General features: G+C 45.8%; 1 protein-coding gene across 3 annotated transcripts in view; it reads right to left on the bottom strand.

The window, feature by feature from the left end:
* LOC123746099 (uncharacterized) overlaps window positions 1-15,956 on the bottom strand; it is a 171,570-nt gene that overhangs the window by 38,411 nt on the left and 117,203 nt on the right. For all 3 annotated transcript variants that reach the window (XR_011224964.1, XM_069314101.1, XM_045727372.2), the window contains exon 2: window positions 6,352-6,463. The gene's annotated coding sequence lies outside the window, so the exon portion shown is untranslated. The remainder of the gene's footprint in view (window positions 1-6,351; window positions 6,464-15,956) is intronic.

Raw genomic sequence — 15,956 nt, 5'->3', positions numbered from 1 at the left:
TGGTCTTCATTATCATGTTTACTGGGAGACCAGACGGCCCTGACCACAGTCGAACCTCAACCTTATTTCCAAAGTGAGAGAGAGAGAGAGAGAGAGAGAGAGAGAGAGAGAGAGAGAGAGAGAGAGAGAGAGAGAGAGAGAGAGAGAGAGAGAGAGAGAGAGAGAGAGAGGGGGGGGGGGCATTGCCTGGCCCCCTTGTTGAAAGACGTCAACTTTAATGATCTGCTGCACCTCATGCATGAAGTTCAAACTTATGCAGACTACTGTACACTAACCAGTACAAATGCAGGAGAAGAGGAGATGCCAGCTGCTGTAGTGTTTATCAACTACTTCTTGCAACAAATCTACCTCGGGAAGGCAGTGACAGGTTTCATTTGCAGCGCGGAAACACAGGCGATGGTGATAATTAGCCAGAATATTACACCCTTTATAACTCGACTGATGAGAGCCAGAAACTAAGTATTCAGTGATGTGGTCGACATGTTAAGGATGAAGTTTGGGTGTTTATTTACCACGAAGAGTAAGGTGTCTAAACTAGCATGCAAAGCAGCTAAGACACTTGCAGAACTAATGTGAATTTATATCTTCTCGACATCAGTGGTTGCTAAACTTTTGTTTTTGTTTTAAAAATTTGCAAGATACTCGCCTAGAGTATGAAGATTCTCGCCTAGAGTATGAAGATTCTCGCCTAGAGTATGAAGATTCTCGCCTAGAGTATGAAGATTCTCGCCTAGAGTATGAAGATTCTCGCCTAGAGTATGAAGATTCTCGCCTAGAGTATGAAGATTCTCGTCTAGAGTATCAAGATACTCGCCTAGAGTATCAAGATACTCGCCTAGAGTATGAAGATTCTCGCCTAGAGTTTCAAGATACTCGCCTAGAGTATCAAGATACTCGCCTAGAGTATCAAGATACTCGCCTAGAGTATGAAGATTCTCGCCTAGAGTATGAAGATTCTCGCCTAGAGTATGAAGATACTCGCCTAGAGTATCAAGATTCTCGCCTAGAGTATCAAGATACTCGCCTAAAGTATCAAGATACTCGCCTAAATCTTGACCCATTCTTGCAGGACCGCTCACTATACCAGAGCCCAGAAGATCATAAAGATATAAGCAGGTGTTACGTATATGACCAATGATTTCAACTTTGTGCACAACCAGAAGATGCAAATGACAACACAAGGCGCTCAGCCACCAACAGCCTCCATAGAACACCACTCCATCGCCGATCATTCATTCCTAGGCTGACCTACACGTGAAAAGTTTGCTCAAAAAGAAGGTACGTGGGACCTGAAGCTACCCGAAAATTGGCTTAACTGTATCCTCACCCTGTACCTTAATTAAATTAGCATTAAGGTCCTGCCCTAAACGCTATACGTGCTAGTGGCTGTACAAGAATGTAAGAACTATTGTATATAAAAATACAAATAAAAATAAATATATAAGCGACATAATTTTTTTGCTTTAACATTGATTTCTGCTCGAAGATTTTATCTGTATTTACTAAACATCTGTTTTTTTTTATTTAAAGATTTGCGAGTGCAGTCGTATCAAATATGGAAAGAAACAATCTAGAATTAAAATACATGAACGATCTAATTTAACACTTGGATATAATTATTAGTTTAACAATTAATTTCATTAGATTTCAAAACATTTTTTATGCAATATTATTATTATTTAGCTTATTAGATTTTGTGTAGTATATGTTTTAAATATTGAGATCGTCTTCTATCAAAGAATTGAATAGAAAACGGATCGAGTTTAAGAAGACGGATTCTGGGGATACTGAAGGATTTACCGCTCCTTCCCTACCATCTGTCGCATCCCGAGCCTCTCGCCTGTCTGCATTCTGCCAAAATGATTCCTCAGGAATGTTGGATTGGAGGAGGGGATGAAATATGATGCGACTTGAAAAGAATATTGAAAGGATGGGACTGGGCCCTGATAAAGGGGTTAGTCGTGTGGATGGAGATGTACTCACCTGGTTGTACTCGCCTAGTTGAGCTCTGGCTCTTTTATCCGCCTCTCAACTGTCAATTAACTGGTCGCGCAGGAATATCCTTGGAAAAAAATACTGGTGTACAGATCCCTGAGCCTATTGGGCTTTATCATATTTACATTTGACCTCGCCAATCTGCGACCTCGACCCTCACAGTAACTCGTTGTCTTCTGTTGCTTAGGTACTCCCTTATCCAGTGGAGTACCACTGGAACTTATCTCTGGAACTTCTCCTTGCTCTAATGTGAAGAACTCCTGGAATTTCTTACTGAGTTCCTCGCGCAGTTCCTTGTCGTTTGTAGTGAATCTGTCTGCTTCTATCCTCAGTTTCATTACATGTTCCTTGACTGTTGTTTTTCACCCTGATGTGGCTGTGCAGCAATTTAGGTTGAGTCTGTGCTTCACTTGCAAGGCAAAGACTCAATCTAAATACCAGGGTTGTATTCTTGTAAGTAGTAAGTAGAATTTTTGTAAGTCAGGGTTGCATAAATACACACACACACACACACACACACACACACACACACACACACACACACACACACACACACACACACACACCCATGAGTTTACGTCATGGGTGTGCAATGGTTTACAATGGCAAACAAGTTTGCCATTGCATAAGAGGATCACAGCGTCACCAGCGGCTATACAGTATACAGCTTTGGAAATTGTCCTTCACTTTAACCCGACCCTAAATAATTTTTAGACTGATGGATCCAACCTTTCATTCCTTTCCCCCTCCCACCCCAATCATCCCTCCCTTCTCTCCCGCCCAATCATCCCTTCCCCCCCCAATTATTCCTCATCCCGCCCATTCCCGTGTTATCTGGACAATTACACGGGCTTTCTGATATCTTGCACAGACTCCAGAAGATAATATTATAATTTGACATAATATTTTGTTCAGTTTAAAGCAAAAGTATTGCAATAACATTGTTCATTTAAAACATAACGAGAGTAAATTTACAAAATATATATCCATATGTACTCGGTAAACATTGTGAATAACTTTGTTCTTTAATCAACACCTTAAACACAGAGACACACTTATGTCGTTGAATTCAGTCTTTCTTATGTTTGGACCCCCGGCATGTTCTGTATGTGGAACCAGTTCTCCTCCTCACTGTATTTAGAAACACTCTCCCCCCCTGCAATTTTCAGGAGTAATTTACGAAACGTGTCTCACCCCTTCGTTTCAAAGTAGGACAATCTGAACGCTTCGTCCTCCAAATCACTGACTGGTACCTAGAGGAAAATATCCTGCGCAGCTCTTCGCAATAACACCAGCATTGCTAATATGTTGACTTAAGTTGCAAAACATCTTATAGATGTGACGAGGTAAACACCACCAAGATGAAGCCCTAGGAAAACCAGGCTTTTGGAGGCGTCTCGGAAAAAGTTAATTAGACGACAAAGCTTAGTTTGAGAGTTTGCATGTCGCACCCCAAGATTCGGGGTAATTAGGAGACGGAGTTGATGTTGGTGAGCTGGACTCCTTTGACCGAGACGTTGGTTAGGCCACAAGTCGGGTGCCTGGTTTATCAACACTACCAAAGTGACGGGATCTCACCGTCCCTGAGCACTGGACGAACATGGTGTAACTATGTATCCCACCAGTTATTTGGCCTAACCAAATGGGTCCTGGACGTGGTCACATGCTGACCCGGTAGAGTGACACTGTCTAACCAACCACGCATCCTGTACGTGAATAGCCTAATCAACCACAGGCCGCACAGACGTGCATAGTCTAACCAAAACTGAGCATAACACATATTAGTAATTAAATCCTCGAATTTGCAGGAAATGAATAAAAGCAACAACAATGTAGGTTCCCTGAGACACTGACGAGGAGCAGGGAACAGTAATAAGGGCGAGGAGAGAGGAGCAGGGAACACCGGCACGAGTCAGCAGAGGGAGATAGGAAGCAGTGGAGGCCCACAATGGACACAGGGAGCTCCCCACACACGCGCACCCTCTCTCATCACATGATTGGACGCCGCTGGTCTTTGATTATGTCTGATTACACCTGGTTCTGGCGGGGTTGGACAATAGGGGTGGGAAGGGTAAACACAGAGAATAGGGAGCTGAAATGGATAGGGGCAGAATAGGGTAATAACTTTTTGTGTGTATTAGGAAATGTTTATCTCTCTGAATGTTTGGCAATATGTTTATTGTTTGTGATGTGTGTATATGTATGTATTAACACGATGTACTGAACGGGGTGAGAATAGCTTGAGCTACCTCATCCTTTTGTGTGTATTTTACCTCAATAAACTTATTTCAATTTCAATTTCAATTTCAAATCTGTGTACGTGTGCATTTCCTGACAAATATTATTTGTACTATAGTTCTTATTAATATGTCGAGTTTTAAAGATGCTATTAAGATTATTAAATATTAATACTAATGACTGTGCTAAATGTCAACAATTAAATATGTATAGTTCAACCGTTATTAAAAACTTTCCGTAATATAATGGAAATATTATTACATAGAATGTTCTCTCAAAACTCTGGTAGTGACACGAATATTGTGTTTTAATTAACCTGAAATATATTCCCCCGTTTTAAATTAATTGTATTTGTATTATATATATATATATATATATATATATATATATATATATATATATATATATATATATATGTATATATATATATATATATATATATATATATATATATATATATATATGTCGTACCTAGTAGCCAGAACACACTTTTTGGCCTAATATGCAAGGCCCGATTTGCCTAATAAGCCAAGTTTTCCTGAATTAATATATTTTCTCTAATTTTTTTCTTATGAAATGATAAAGCTACCCATTTCATTATGTATGAGGTCAATTTTTTTTTATTGGAGTTAAAATTAACGTAGATATATGACCGAACCTAACCAACCCTACCTAACCTAACCTAACCTATCTTTATAGGTTAGGTTAGGTTAGGTAGCCGAAAAAGTTAGGTTAGGTTAGGTTAGGTAGGTTAGGTAGTCGAAAAACCATTAATTCATGAAAACTTGGCTTATTAGGCAAATCGGGCCTTGCATAGTAGGCACAGAAGTGCGTTCTGGCTACTAGGTACGACATATATATATATATATATATATATATATATATATATTATATATATATGTCGTACCTAGTAGCCAGAACGCACTTCTCAGCCTACTATGCAAGGCCCAATTTGCCTAATAAGCCAAGTTTTCATAAATTAATTGTTTTTCGACTACCTAACTTACCTAACCTAACCTAACCTAACTTTTTCGGCAACCTAACCTAACCTAACCTATAAAGATAGGTTAGGTTAGGTTAGGTAGGGTTGGTTAGGTTCGGTCATATATCTACGTTAATTTTAACTCCAATAAAAAAAAATTGACGTCATACATAATGAAATGGGTAGCTTTATCATTTCATAAGAAAAAAATTAGAGAAAATATATTAATTCAGGAAAACTTGGCTTATTAGGCAAATCGGGCCTTGCATATTAGGCCAAAAAGTGTGTTCTGGCTACTAGGTACGACATATATATATATATATATATATATATATATATATATATATATATATATATATATATATATATATATATATATATATATATATATATATATATATATGTGTGACTTGAATGTGATTTGAACAAGGAAGCTGTACTTAATGGTCCCCCATTAAACTGGTCCCCCTTAGCGGAGCGGTAACCACACCCAGCCCACACGCACAAGTCCGCACCCTCGTCCCCTTCAGTCTCAACTTCATCTTATATACAACAGTCAGGGGACAAGTGGGAGCCTCGCCATCCATCGATGTAGTAGCAGTAATCCTTGAGGATTAGCAAGGCAGCGTCATCACTCACAAAGTCGTGAATTCCTGCACCTTGACCCAGACCCGACCCAGTCGTCGACCTAGTCGTCGACACAGCCGTCGACCCAGTCGTCGACCCAGTCGTCGACCCAGTCGTCGACACAGCCGTCGACACAGTCGTCGACACAGTCGTCGACACAGTCGTCGACACAGTCGTCGACCCAGTCATTGGTTAGCGACGAAGGTGTGAATTTCCAAAGTGTACAGCAAACTAATAAGCCCAAACGTTGCTACTATTGTAGCAACGTTGTACTGCTGTTCTGTTCTGCTCTGTACTGCTCTCTTGATACATTACCTCAAGACGACAGAGAGTTACCTCAAGACGACAGAGAGTTACCTCAAGACGGTAGAGATTTCGAGACCTTAAATTATAACCTGTCGTATAGATTTGCCTAAAAATAGGGAAGGCATTTGAGAAGGAATACAAAGATTCCTTTATACCTCACCTCAGTGTTTAAGGCAAGAGTTTACAGGAAGATGTTAGTTTACCGTATAAAGGGCAATAGGTGTCACTTGCCGCAACGATACTCGATCTCTGTAGACGAGGCTCTTCCTGAAATGCTGATCAAATTAACTGTTGTTGCTGCTCCCGGGTCGCATTCTGAAAGAGAAAACAAAGCAATAGTCTCCAGCAGTTACTTGTATTCCATTCCCTAAAATATAATTCTGGATTACTGGATGAGGGGAGGGGGTGGGGACACAGAGACAGAGACCGAGAGACAGAGTGAAAGACAGAGAGAGCTCAGCATTGAGTCTCGAGCGAACTGTTAGGAAAGTTGACTACACCACACACTAGAAGGTGAAGGGATGACGACGTTTCGGTCCGTCCTGGACCATTCTCAAGTCGATTACGAATGGTCCAGGACGGACCGAAACGTCGTCGTCCCTTCACCTTCTAGTGTACGGTCTGGTCAACACACTTTAGCCACGTTATTGTGACTCATCGCCTGCATCTGTTGGGAAACTTGAAGCGATTCCATCACGATTAAACACAACCTGGTCTTCCAGTCAAGACGATCACAATGTGTAGCGGCTCTGTACCTATTGCTTCCGTTCCTCTATTTTTATGGGAGGAATTCTGTAAAAAAATAAAAAATTTAAATAAAATGATGTATTTAGAGGACGAAGAGGAACTTTCTTTTTATAGCTGGCTCTCAACACCTAATCACCATGTGTGCAGATATGACCAGGTGTATGCAAATGTGACCAGGTGTTTGGAAGGGGGCCAAGATGTGTGCAGTGTGTGTGTATGTGTGTGTGTGTGTGTGTGTGTGTGTGTGTGTGTGTGTGTGAGGGGTAGGTGCACGCAACCAGGTCGCATATCACGCACTCTCCTTCCCTGCTGTCTGACTATCGACCACACACTAATCACTCAGAGTTGTGGGGTAACCACTCACCTTTCCTGCTGTGAGGACCGACACGCTATCCCTCCTGTGAGGGAACCACACATTGCCTCTCCTGTGAGGTTGCCTCATATCATTTGGGTTGCTTATAGGAAGCTGCAAGATGACATGACATAAGTCGAGGAATGGTCCAGCAAGCTGCTGCTATTATTCAGTCTTAATGAATGCACTGTAATTAGATTGGAAAGCATACATCTCTACAAAAGAATGATGTTTAACATAAGACTTATTCTTTCTGTGAAGGGAATTAATTACCAGGGAAGATTAAAAGACTTGAACCTCGTATCACAGAACCTCTTATCACCGGAGGAGCTAAGAGTCAGATGATAGGCTCTCTGATGAAAACAGATTGAGGAGACATAATTGAAAGATGAATATCTAGACGAGTCAAAAAGACATTTACTATAAACCTCGCCGACACGTCGTCCACTCCCACAAGGCCAACTGGGCCAGTCAGCCAGTGTTTTTGATCGAAAGCCATCTTCTCCTGCTGGCAACAGCCTCGAAACTTACAAATCTTAACGTAACGTTTGGGCATTCTCATTGTCTCTATGATTTATAATTATCTAATGAACGTGTGAGCGACCATGTCAATGTTTTTTTCACTGAGTTTGTCACTGTGCTCTGCACAGTGAACACTGAAGTACAGGACAGTACGCCTGACGTGTATTCCATGCAAAGTTGTGGCAAAGATCGCGAGAAAGACATTAGTAGGACACCTGGGGAGAAAGGAACTCTGTTACACACACTACCAGCACGGATTCAGAGATAATAAAATCTTGCCTCAAAGTAGACGATGAGTTACAACGTGGCTGAAGTATGTTGACCAGACCACACACTAGAAGGTGAAGGGACGACGACATTTCGGTCCGTCCTGGACCATTCTCAAGTCGATTGCGAATGGTCCAGGACGGACCGAAACGTCGTCGTCCCTTCACCTTCTAGTGTGTGGTCTGGTCAACTTGCCTCACAGGTTTAAAAGAATATTTACAGGCGACAAAAATGAGATGAAGAGAGTGGAAAAACGTCGTCGTTTGTCCGTTTTCTGATTTCAGGTTTGGACATTTTGTGAAGAACTTCATGTTGCTTTAGGACAGTGAGGAACCTAAACACAGAGGTCCTCATAATGCTGTACACAGTCTGTGAGGGAACAGTTTTGAAATACACAGCATTCACCTGTATTTTTATGCTTCTTAAAGTACAGAGAAAACTCAGATGATCTCTGATGATAATTCATCCCGATATTGATTCCCACTATCACTGGGACGAAGCCTGTTCGACTCTCAAAACTAAAGGCCTACCGCAGGATGCCAGCCACAACAGCTGCCTACCTCGCAAGTACCTATTTACTGCTAGGTGAACAGAAGCTTAAGATAATCAGAAATGAGGCCAAACTTCTCAGTCCTGTACCAGAATCGAACCAGGACCCTTTCGGGCCACTGGTTACGATTATTCCAATGAATCAGCAACTGTTAGTGGCTAAGAACGAAACAACGGCCTGCAACATGATCAGTACATGAATGCAATTGATAAAAAGCTTCTTGATGCAAATATAATCCATAATTTCAGAGTAGAAATTATACAATTCTAGAAAATAATAAATGTAATTGTTTCTGATGCTCGATTGTCAAAAGGCGGGTCCAAGAGCTATTGCTCCCTACTAGTAAGCACTAATATATAAGCTCAGCAGCACTTCCATCTCGTAGTTGATTAAACTTGCATGTTCCTTGACCGTATCCCTGGTCTCGATCAGGTCAAAAGGTCAGGGGTCAGGTCAAGCTGTCAGGGCCCAACTTGGCGTAATATGAAACACGGGATAAGTTGGTTCGTGACCAACAAAAACCACATCTTTTCATGCGAAAGAAAACGAAGTTGTTCGTAGAATTGTTTAAGGGAGAAATTTGAAGTTTTGTTTTTGAAGAGTGTTCGCTCTCTAAGTGATGGGGAGAGAGAGAGAGAGAGAGAGAGAGAGAGAGAGAGAGAGAGAGAGAGAGAGAGAGAGAGAGAGAGAGAGAGAGAGAGAGAGAGAGAGAGAGAGAGGAGCAGCCAGCCATGGTATAAAGGGTATAAAGCAGGTACCCCTCAAGTCCCTTGGATTACCATCATTATATCCTATCCCTCCTCACTCCCTCCCTCCCAACACCCTCCCCACTCACTCCCACTCCACCTCCTCCCTATCCCTTCCATTTCCCTTCTCCTCCATCATTCCTCTCCATCACCAACAGCTGCCTCGTCTGCAACCGCCTGAATCAGCGACGATTCTCATACTTTGTGTGGTTACTTTGCTTGTTGGTTTGTGGTGGGGGGCGGCTGTTGGTTTGTGGTGGGGGGCGGCTGTTGGTTTGTGGTGGGGGGGCGGCTGTTGGTTTGTGGTGGGGGGCGGCTGTTGGTTTGTGGTGGGGGGCGGCTGTTGGTTTGTGGTGGGGGCGGCTGTTGGTTTGTGGTGGGGGCGGCTGTTGGTTTATGGTGGGGGCGGCTGTTGGTTTGTGGTGGGGGGCGGCTGTTGGTTTGTGGTGGGGAGGCTGTTGGTTTGTGGTAGGGGGCGGCTGTTGGTTTGTGGTGGGGGGGGCGGCTGTTGGTTTGTGGTGGGGGGCGGCTGTTGGTTTGTGGTGGGGGAGGCTGTTGGTTTATGGTGGGGGCGGCTGTTGGTTTGTGGTGGGGGAGGCTGTTGGTTTGTGGTGGGGGAGGCTGTTGGTTTGTGGTGGGGGGCGGCTGTTGGTTTGTGGTGGGGGGCGGCTGTTGGTTTGTGGTGGGGGGCGGCTGTTGGTTTGTGGTGGGGGGCGGCTGTTGGTTTGTGGTGGGGGGCGGCTGTTGGTTTGTGGTGGGGGCGGCTGTTGGTTTGTGGTGGGGGGCGGCTGTTGGTTTGTGGTGGGGGGCGGCTGTTGGTTTGTGGTGGGGGCGGCTGTTGGTTTGTGGTGGGGGCGGCTGTTGGTTTGTGGTGGGGGGCGGCTGTTGGTTTGTGGTGGGGGGCGGCTGTTGGTTTGTGGTGGGGGGCGGCTGTTGGTTTGTGGTGGGGGGCGGCTGTTGGTTTGTGGTGGGGGGCGGCTGTTGGTTTGTGGTGGGGAGGCTGTTGGTTTGTGGTGGGGCGGCTGTTGGTTTGTGGTGGGGGGCGGCTGTTGGTTTGTGGTGGGGAGGCTGTTGGTTTGTGGTGGGGAGGCTGTTGGTTTGTGGTGGGGCGGCTGTTGGTTTGTGGTGGGGGAGGCTGTTGGTTTGTGGTGGGGGCGGCTGTTGGTTTGTGGTGGGGGAGGCTGTTGGTTTGTGGTGGGGAGGCTGTTGGTTTGTGGTGGGGGCGGCTGTTGGTTTGTGGTGGGGGAGGCTGTTGGTTTATGGTGGGGGCGGCTGTTGGTTTGTGGTGGGGGGCGGCTGTTGGTTTGTGGTGGGGGCGGCTGTTGGTTTATGGTGGGGGCGGCTGTTGGTTTGTGGTGGGGGGCGGCTGTTGGTTTGTGGTGGGGAGGCTGTTGGTTTGTGGTAGGGGGCGGCTGTTGGTTTGTGGTGGGGGGGGCGGCTGTTGGTTTGTGGTGGGGGGCGGCTGTTGGTTTGTGGTGGGGGAGGCTGTTGGTTTATGGTGGGGGCGGCTGTTGGTTTGTGGTGGGGGAGGCTGTTGGTTTGTGGTGGGGGAGGCTGTTGGTTTGTGGTGGGGGGCGGCTGTTGGTTTGTGGTGGGGGGCGGCTGTTGGTTTGTGGTGGGGGGCGGCTGTTGGTTTGTGGTGGGGGGCGGCTGTTGGTTTGTGGTGGGGGGCGGCTGTTGGTTTGTGGTGGGGGCGGCTGTTGGTTTGTGGTGGGGGGCGGCTGTTGGTTTGTGGTGGGGGGCGGCTGTTGGTTTGTGGTGGGGGCGGCTGTTGGTTTGTGGTGGGGGCGGCTGTTGGTTTGTGGTGGGGGGCGGCTGTTGGTTTGTGGTGGGGGGCGGCTGTTGGTTTGTGGTGGGGGGCGGCTGTTGGTTTGTGGTGGGGGGCGGCTGTTGGTTTGTGGTGGGGGGCGGCTGTTGGTTTGTGGTGGGGGGCGGCTGTTGGTTTGTGGTGGGGAGGCTGTTGGTTTGTGGTGGGGCGGCTGTTGGTTTGTGGTGGGGGGCGGCTGTTGGTTTGTGGTGGGGAGGCTGTTGGTTTGTGGTGGGGAGGCTGTTGGTTTGTGGTGGGGCGGCTGTTGGTTTGTGGTGGGGGAGGCTGTTGGTTTGTGGTGGGGGCGGCTGTTGGTTTGTGGTGGGGGCGGCTGTTGGTTTGTGGTGGGGAGGCTGTTAGTTATCGTAGTGAGGGTAGCTGTGGTACAGCTATTCAAAGCTGGAGAAACTGCTGACCTGGAGAACGTGCAGATCCTTAACCGCTAGAATCCACTCGACAAAACATGTAAATTATTTGATCCGCCTAAAATGTGTAATGTGTATTCCCAAGAGCGCAGGCGGGAGAGATACGCAATAATCAACACTTGGAAAATATTAGAAGGACTGGTTCCAAATCTGCACACACAAATAACCACACGAGACCAGAAGGCATGGCAGGATGTGCAGAATATCCCCACGGAAGAGCAGAGGTGCAACAGGTACCCTGAGAGAGAACTCCATCAACTTCAGAGGCCAGAGACTGTTCAACACGCTTCCACTACACATAAGGGGCTTAACTAGCCTTCCTCTCGCGGTGTTCAAAAACAGAACTCGACAAGCACCTTCAAAGGATACCTGATCAACCAGGCTGTAACTCATACGTCAGGCTGCAAGCAGCCACATCAAACAGCCTGGTGGACCAGACCAGTAACCGTGGGAACATTGATCCCCGGAACCTTCAACAGGTAGTCAAGGTGGAGGTAGTAGTGGAGGTGGAGGTAGAGGTTCCTTACATGTCTTCGACTTATTTGTGCTTCTAGCTTCCACCTGTGTCCTCTTGTCATATGGGTTTCAATGTGAAGAGGCCACCTTATCTATTCCTCTCAATATCTTGTATGTTGTGATCATATCCCCTATGTTCCATCTTTCCTATAGAGTTTGGTTCCACTGGCCTATTCTCGAAGCTCAGACCTCAGCTCTGGCACCCGTCTTGCTGTAAACCCTTGTTCTTTTTCAATTTTGGCTTCGTGACCCACAAGGTGCGGATTCCATGCTGGTGATGCATATTCCAGTATTAGTCTAACATATGTTGTCAAGATTGCCTTGAAAGAGTCCTGATTTAGGTTTCCAAACGATGTTTATATAATTGCGTCTCATATGCTGCTGATGTTATCCTGTTTGTGTGTGTCTCTAGGTTAGTGTTTGAACTATCCACTCCCAAATCTCTCTCTGATTGCTGTAGTTTCCTTCCCTTTATGGTGTAGATGCCTTCTAGTCTCCTATTTCACTTTCCCATCTCATTACATTACACTTCTTAGGATCGAATTTCAGCAACCATTTGTTTGACCACTCTGGGGACTACGTCCTCTTGTAACTTCCTGCAACCCTCTTCTGTTTTTACAGTCCTCAACAGCTTTGCCTCATCAGCAAACATTGACATGTATGATCCTCGGGTAGGTCCGTCCCATAAATTAGGAACAGCAAAGGTCCCAGGACCGAGTCTTGTGGGACCTCACGTGTTTCATTCCTCAAGCTTGATGCTTCCTCTTTGACAGGGAGTCCTTACTTTCTACTCACACTCACACCACTCAACTCTGGGTCAATACAAGCCCTCACACCACCTACATCAACCCTGGGTCAATACAAGCCCTCACACCACCTACATCAACCCTGGGTCAATACAAGCACTCACACCACTCAACTCTGGGTCAATACAAGCACTCACACCACTCAACTCTGGGTCAATACAAGCACTCACACCACTCAACTCTGGGTCAATACAAGCACTCACACCACTCAACTCTGGGTCAATACAAGCACTCACACCACCTACATCAACTCCTGAGCACCTCTATTTCAAGTTATTGAGCACCAATAGATTCGTGAATCTACCCGTCACACAGAAAACTTTAAGTGCTGAGCACCAAGACAGAATATGGATGTGCATTTACGGGTGAAGGTCCTGATGCTGCTGGTATTGTGCACAAGCCCTGTGCGTTAGGTAGAGAGCATCAGGTGATGCTGCTGGTATTGAGCGCTTAATCCCTCCAGCATCTGTCACACGAGGACTGTGCAAGTCGAGCTTTGAGCCACACTGGAAGGTAATCCCCTGGTTTATACCCGAGCTCCTCACCTGGCTCTCTCTGATGTCTACACAGAACAGCTGATGTCTCTAGATGTTTACACAGAACAGCTGATGTCTCGGGATGTTTACACAGAACAGCTGATGTCTCTGGATGTTTACACAGAACAGCTGATGTCTCTGGATGTTTACACAGAACAGCTGATGTCTCTGGATGTTCACACAGAACAGCTGATGTCTCTGGATGTTTACACAGAACAGCTGATGTCTCTGGATGTTTACACAGAACAGCTGATGTCTCGGGATGTTTACACAGAACAGCTGATGTCTCTGGATGTTTACACAGAACAGCTGATGTCTCTGGATGTTTACACAGAACAGCTGATGTCTCTGGATGTTTACACAGAACAGCTGATGTCTCGGGATGTTTACACAGAACAGCTGATGTCTCTGGATGTTTACACAGAACAGCTGATGTCTCTGGATGTTTACACAGAACAGCTGATGTCTCTGGATGTTTACACAGAACAGCTGATGTCTCGGGATGTTTACACAGAACAGCTGATGTCTCGGGATGTTTACACAGAACAGCTGATGTCTCTGGATGTTTACACAGAACAGCTGATGTCTCGGGATGTTTACACAGAACAGCTGATGTCTCTGGATGTTTACACAGAACAGCTGATGTCTCGGGATGTTTACACAGAACAGCTGATGTCTCTAGATGTTTACACAGAACAGCTGATGTCTCGGGATGTTTACACAGAACAGCTGATGTCTCGGGATGTTTACACAGAACAGCTGATGTCTCGGGATGTTTACACAGAACAGCTGACGTCTCGGAATTACCCATAATTGTCAGTATATAGTAACCTAATATCAGTGGTGTCAGCACCCGCCGGACACCCGCGGTGTAACCAAACACCCGCGGTGTAACCAAACACCCGTGGTGTAACCAAACACCCGCGGTGTAACCAAACACCCGCGGTGTAACCAAACACCCCGCGGTGTAACCAAACACCCGCGGTGTAACCAAACACCCGCGGTGTAACCAAACACCCGCGGTGTAACCAAACACCCGCGGTGTAACCAAACACCCGCGGTGTAACCAAACACCCGCGGTGTAACCAAACACCCGCGGTGTAACCAAACACCCGTGGTGTAACCAAACACCCGCGGTGTAACCAAACACCCGCGGTGTAACCAAACACCCGTGGTGTAACCAAACACCCGCGGTGTAACCAAACACCCGTGGTGTAACCAAACACCCGCGGTGTCAGCAGTAACCAGATACAAATCTGGCGACACCAGCAACAAAATTTGCATTCTTATTTCTCTGTAATGACAGTCTTGATTGTCCTCTTCCTTCTCCCGAGCCTTCCCTCTTCCTTTGACACTCTTCCTCTTCCTCCTATTACCTCTTATCCTCCTCTCCACTATTCACCTTCTGCTCACCTTCCTTCACCCCTTATTCTCACTCATTTTACAAGAAGAAAATAGGTGGAAAGGTGTTCACAAACCTATGCTATGAGAAAATCCCTCGTGAGCTCAGTATAACTCCAGGTTGTAATCTTTTGACTATGTCGTGGCTTAGTGGACTAGGGCGTGTGAACACCCACCACATATTATGATGGGAGCTGCCTCGTATGGGCCAATAGGTCCTCTGCAGTTCTCATTATTACTACTATCCCCTACACCTTACTTTCCTCCTCAGCTCTCTCTTGCCTATTTATTGCCTGTCTCTACCTCCTCATCACAATCAACTTGAGAATGGTCCAGGACGGACCGAAACGTCGTCGTCCCTTCAACTTCTAGTGTGTGGTCTGGTCAACATACTTCACCCACGTTATTGTGACTCATCGCCTGCACCCACCACATAGATTCGAATCCTCATCATGACTCCTACGGATTTTCTCATTGACACATAACGTTAGTGTGATTACTCTTTCTGAACCTATGCGATACGTCAAGTCTCCAGCAAAGCCTCTAATATGATTGGCCAAACGAAAGGCAGTAGTTCCGTCTGTCAAGAAGCCGGTATAGCTAGACCTACTGCGGGCTCACCATAGCCTGTGCTACCTGGAACTTTTTGTTCCAGGTAGCGAATCTTTAACAACAACAAGCTAGACCAAAATCTTTAATAACTCCACAAGAACATCCTGCTGAGTCTTGGCTACTAACAGCCTTCGTGACACAGTTATATAAGAAGTAATACATATCTAGGTGACTCTAGGTTCTGGACTTGAGGAGCCGCCGCGTGTGGATGCTGCTGGCGCAAGGAGATAAGATCATTAATGTGAAATTCGATAAGATGAAGCTACACAAAAAGCGATGTCCACTTTTATTGCCTTTTGTCGCGTGCTTAATCTCTCGCCCAAGGACATCTGCGTATCACAATAGCTGTAAAAATGCCCGTCGATGTTGCTCGATAAAAGCCAGGTGTGGGATGCTGCTCCAAGCAGATGCGAGGGAGATGGTGTGGCATCTTCCTCACATCTCCACGCGGAGGCTGCAGTCAGGGAGAAAGGTATTGCATTTCAGTGAAAAAATATGTTATATTTGTGGCATTCTGCTAT

Source organism: Procambarus clarkii, chromosome 78 (assembly GCF_040958095.1).
Source record: "Procambarus clarkii isolate CNS0578487 chromosome 78, FALCON_Pclarkii_2.0, whole genome shotgun sequence".
In the NCBI taxonomy this organism is placed as follows: Eukaryota; Metazoa; Arthropoda; class Malacostraca; order Decapoda; family Cambaridae; genus Procambarus; species Procambarus clarkii.
The sequence above is the reverse complement of the archived record's forward strand: the minus strand, read 5'-3'. Positions and strand labels throughout refer to the sequence as shown.